Here is a 6,009-nt window from a genome sequence, read left to right as displayed (position 1 = left end):
AATGGGTGATTGGCTGATAGGTGTGGTAAACCTGTTGACGACTGTTAACGACTGCAATGGTCTTACAGGAAAAAGCAAGGGGTGAGATGGCTAAAAATAGCTTTATCATGTATAATGAGATAAGAATCCAATGTCTCTATTCAGACCAGAGCCTCCCGGGTCAGCAGGCACCTCCTGCGGGGGCAATGCTGCCCCCCCGCCACTGAGAAAAGGGACTAGGCCACGTTTTGAGGACTAGTCGGGCCTGTGCCGCCCTCCCAGTGCCCCCCCCCCTGCCGTAAAAGCAAGCAGGCCCAGCCGCGGCCTTGCTGAAGCCCCGCGCTGCCCGCCTGGGTAGGAAGGGGCACCGGGCAGGCGGTGGTGGGGAGCGATGCCCCCCCCCCGCCGCCCAAATGCAAGCAAAAGTAAAGAAGGCTGGTTGCCTATCTCAGTCCGGCCGCCTGGATACACTCCTGATCCTGAACTTGATCCCAGAAGGAAGAGCAGCAAAAGAGGCTTGAGCCCAGGAGTCAGCCTCTTTTCCTTTGGCCTTAGGCCCACCCCCGGCCCGGCTGTCCATTGTCCTCCCTGGCCGAGGGCGGGTCAAAGCCCAGCTCAGGCAGGTGGGTGGCACCCGCCCAGGTGAGCCTCGCTTGGTGCCGCAAACCCCGCCCACCTGTGGGGAAGGGAGGGCGGATATTATCATGTATAATGAGATAAGAATCCAATGTCTCTATTCAGACCAGGTCTCTCCATGGTTTTAAGTTTGGTAGTAAGTTGCAATTCAGCAACTTCTTTTTCCTGTAAGGCCAATTGCAGTCGTTAACAGTCGTCAACAGGTCCTCTCACTATATATAAGGGTCTGGTAACTTTTGTTTCAGTGTATCTGAAGAAGTGTGCATGCACATAAAAGCTCAAACCAATAACTAACTTAGTTGTCTCTAAGGTGCTACTGGAAGGAATTTTTTTATTTTGTAGAAACTCAGGTGCACAGCTTCTATTACTGCTCACCATGTTTCGGGGGTGATTTTTGGTACTTGTAAACTGATTTCAATATTATAACTTAGTGATGCCTTAGAGCAGGCTTGCCCAAGCTTGGAGCTTCAGCTGTTTTTGGACAATTCCCATGATCCCGGACCACTGGTCCTGCTAACTAGGGATGACATGAGTTGTAGTCCAAAAACAGCTGGAGACCCAAGTTTGGGAAAGCCTGCCTAGAGGTAAGGAGCCCTGGAGGGTGGTGTCTGAAAATTGGATACATTCATTCAGAGAGCATAGAATCACCACAATCCTAATCCCATGGCATCTTAATTGTTTTTTTAAGTGATTCAATTAGTAATGACTAGCACTCTGCACTGACTGGAAATGAGAGCGGAGGCAAGACTAGCAAGAAAGAATTGCAGCGGTCTAAAGAAAGGGTTACTAGGAATGTGTCAGGATCTACAGTAATCTGGGTGCAGCTGCCCCAGGTGATAAAACTACTGAGCTCACATTTCTGTGTTTACTTTCTAGGATTGGAAAGTGTGAGAATGGAAGTCAGTCTTATCTCTCTTCTGCTGTACTGTACTTTTATACTTTCCTTTCTCTCCCTCTCTTGGAGAAGTGAGAGAACGCCATGATTGCTTTGTCCTGTATACAGTCATACCTCATATTAAGTTTGCTTCATGTTACGTTCTTTCAGGTTACGTCCCACAGCGACCCGGAAGTACCGGAAAGGTTTACTTCTGGGTTTCACTGCTCGCGCATGCACAAAAGCGCCAAATCGCACCGCACACCTGCACAGATACCGTGCTTAAGGTTGCGCTCTTTTCATGTTGATAACGGGCCTCCGGAACAGATCCGGTTCGCAGCTAGAGGTACCACTGTATATTGCTTAATAAATCACTTAGAATGCTACTCTCATGCTCCACAATCGTTTCTGCTATACTCTGCTGATTGAGCGTGCACGTCTTTTGATATGTGTCGCTGGTGCGCACCAGGACTGATTTGTGAACGTCCCAGGGCTGTGCTTCATCAGGAAGACACCCAGAGAGGTCTGTTTTATTCCGGGGGCTGAATGTGCCCCCCAGGCATGTTCTGACATCCTGTTTCAGTTTAGCATTACTTGAGCAACAAGGGACTTTATCCCTCAAGCCCTGACGTGCTCCTATCTGGGAGCAAACCTTATTAAAAAAAATTGGGGGGGGGCTTACTTCTGAGTAGGCACATGCAGGATCTCCACAAAAGTTCACCTTTCCTGAAAGGGCTTATTAAGAATATGGTGCTGGGGGAAAGTGCTGTTTATAGGGTGCCGCAGGGATCCATCTCCATTCCCACACTGTTTAATAATAATAATAATAATAATAATAATAATAATAATAATAATGATGTTGTTGTTGTTTAGTTGTTTAGTCGTGTCCAACTCTTTGTGACCCCATGGACCAGAGCACGCCAGGCACTCCTGTCTTCCACTGCCTCCCGCAGTTTGGTCAAACTCATGCTGGTAGCTTCGAGAACACTATCCAACCATCTTGTCCTCTGTCTTCCCCTTCTCCTTGTGCCCTCCATCAGGGTCTTTTCCAGGGAGTCTTCTCTTCTCATGAGGTGGCCAAAGTATTGGAGCCTCAGCTTCAGGATCTGTCCTTCCAGTGAGCACTCAGGGCTGATTTCCTTCAGAATGGATAGGTTTGATCTTCTTGCAATCCATGGGACTCTCAAGAGTCTCCTCCAGCACCATAATTCAAAAACATCAATTCTTTGGCTATCAGCCTTTTTTATGGTCCCGCTCTCACTTCCATACATCACTACTGGGAAAACCATAGCTTTTACTATACGGACCTTTGTTGGCAAGCTGATAATAATAATATTTTATTTATATCTCGCCCGCCCTGGTCACATCCAGCCATTTCATGCTACCTGGAGAACCGGGCTTGGTTTTTATCAGTAGGTGGATGACACCCAGCCAGCTCTACCTATTTTCATCTCTTATTTTGAAGAACGCTTTGGAACTCCTTCAGCAGTACCATGTGCAAGTATGGCACTGAATGCAGGCCCAAAAGCTGGAGGGAGGCCTGAGAAGTTAGAATTGTGTGCACATTCCCTGTTAAGAAGCAAATTCACATCTTGGTTGCACCTTTCACCAGCTGCAGCTCGTACTCAGTCACTCCCATTCCTATGAATTACATTTGGAAAGGTCCGTGAGGATAATCTAGTCCAAGCCCTTGCAATGCAGGGATCTTTTGCCCAATGTGGCGCTCGAACCCTGAGGTTAAAAGCCTCACGGCCCACCAACTGAGCTATCCCTCAACCCTTAGTAACATCTACATTGGATGACCGTAAAATGTTTTACAAGGAGCTCCCCTTGAACCAGGTGATTTCCAGTACAACTACCAGATCAGTGTCTGAGCTTAGCAGAATGAGTATTACAGTCATACCTCGGGTTGAAGTTGCTTCAGGTTGAGAATTTTTGGGTTGCACACCATGGCAACCTGGAAGTAACAGAACGCGTTACTTCCGGGTTTCGCCGCTCGCGCATGCGCAGAAGCTCAAAATGACTTCATGCGCAGAAGCGGAGAATCGCAACCCGCGCACATGTGGGTTGCGCTCTGTTCTGGATGCGAACGGAGCTCGGGAACGGATCCCGTTCGCATCCAGAAGTACCACTGTATTCCTATGCTAAGTCATCTCCACTGGTCACACGTTTGTTTCCAAGTGCAATTCAAAGCACTGAACTTTGAAGCCCACCATGTTGTGTGTCCCTCTCCCATCCAGATGGCCCAATGAGAAGGCGCCACAGCTAGAAGTGGCAGAGCGACAGGAGTCTGCACAAGGGGTTGAGACAGCGGAGAGAGAAGTGAACGAGAGACAAGAGCACCTCCATGTTCAGGTATATCCTCTGAAGAAACAACTGCTATTACACTGGCCAGCAAGGTAGGAATCAAGGGCCAGTGTGGAAGTATCAGCACCAGCAGGGGACGCGGGTGGCACTGTGGTCTAAACCACCGAGTCTCTTGGGCTTGCCGATCCAAAGGCCGGCGGTTTGAATCCCCACGACAGGGTGAACTCCCGTTGCTCTGTCCCAGCTCCTGTCAACCCAGCAGTTCAAAAGCACGCCAGTGCGAGTAGATAGTTACCGCTGTGGTGGGAAGGTTAACGGCATTTCTGTGCGCTCTAATTTCCGTCACGGTGTCCCGTTGCGCCAGAAGCGGTTTAGTTATGCTGGCCACAGCTGTCTGTTGACAAACGCCTGCTCCCTTGGCCTGAAAGCGAGATGAGCAATGCAACCCCATAGTCGCCTTTGATTGGACTTAACTGTCCAGGGGTCCTTTACCTTTACCAGCAGCAATGGACACACATTGAGGTAGGAGGTCATGTTACAGATGAGTCCCCTGTTGTCTGAGGGCACTACAGCCTGGCAGAGGTGGATGGTTTATTTTGGAAGGCTACACCAGAGCCTTTCTGAACTCCAGGGACATTAGAATTGCTGAGGAAAAGCTAGGGAGGTGGTGCCTTGGGTGCTCAGACCAGGCAGAGATTTGTACTGTTACCCACAGAAGCAACAGCAGGGTGGGTGGGCAGGCAAGCAAAGCAAGTAGCACCCCTAATCTGACGCTGAGGTGTAAATGCAGATTTTTCACAATGGAACTTAGCTCCTTGGGCTACTCATCACATACAGATGTGACACAAACCTTTCTGGAATGGAACAACTTTAACTGCAAAGAGAGCATCACACAGCTTAGCGCTTCCTCATCCCTCCCACTGCCCCCCCAAACTCCGCCTACTGTTGGATCCCTGCTCATTAGAGGAAGAAGACATACAAAGGAACAATGTAATTTGTGAAAACTAGGCCTTTCACCATAGGGGAAATCTGGGTTTATAAACATGTGCGCTGCTTTGCTGTAACAAGCAGGCTGGGAAAGCCCACAGAGAAAGGAAGTCCAACAGACTGTGATTTCTTTCCAACTCTTAAACGACACAGAAGTCATTACAGTGGTACCTTGGTTCTTGAACTTAATCCATTCCTGGAGTCCATTCATCTCCCAAAACTGTTCGAAAACCAAGCCGTGGCTTCTGATTGGCTGCGGGAGCTTCCTGCACTCAATCGGAAGCCGCGTCGGACGTTCGGCTTCCGAAAAACGTTCACAAACTGGAACACTCACTTCTGGGTTTGCGGAGTTTGGGAGCCAATTTGTTCGACAACTAAGCCATTCGAGAACAAAAGTACCACCAAGGAACTTTTACCTCGGTATATATGGAATGGAAGTTTTACAGTGCCTAATTTTGCCCTCTACTCTCCTGATGCTCAGTAGGGGGAGGATGGAATAAGGATTACTGAAATGCCTTTTTTTTTTTTTTTAGAGCCACATATACGCATCAAGCTACTTTGGATCATTTTCACACCGTTTTCCTGTTACTGGGAAGGCAACTTTATTAAAACAGGCTTATTTTTTCCGGTGATATACAAAAAAAGCATGGCACTGGATCCCATTCACTCTAAAATCATGCTGTGTCCAGTTAAGTGCCATGTTCACAAAGGGAAACACCCATTCAGAAAAGAGAGATATTCCAAAAGCAGAGTGTGAGAAATGCTTTGATGTTTGGTGTGGTTTTTTGGTTTTTTTTAATGTAGCCACCTCAATTACTGTCCTAAGATTCTTTGCACAATGTTTAGACGCCATGTATTGCCACCTTCAGGAAAATTGGAACACCCAGTTTAGCACTGTTGTGCGGAGGATTTGTACCAACTGAGTAATGCAGGAGTGAAATTGGGCTTCAGAATGAACCAGTGGGAGGGAAGATATCAATCTGCCCTAGAGAATGGATTAAAAGCTATCCACAAACAGATCTGCCACATCTGAGGACGCCCCATTCAGGATCATCACCTCTGTGCTAGGGTCACCCACAGAGGAAGCAGAAATTTTCTGGATGAAGTGTTCCATTTTGAGCAAACCCTTTCAATGAAATATAAATCAGCTGCTAAGTATTAAAGCTAAAATGAAGTTGCTTTTAAAGGAAAATAAATAAATAAAATGTGTTAAATATGAACCAGCT

This window comes from Podarcis filfolensis (genome assembly GCF_964270895.1).
Source record: "Podarcis filfolensis genome assembly, chromosome: 2".
Lineage (NCBI taxonomy): Eukaryota > Metazoa > Chordata > Lepidosauria > Squamata > Lacertidae > Podarcis > Podarcis filfolensis.
This window is presented reverse-complemented; position numbering follows the sequence as displayed.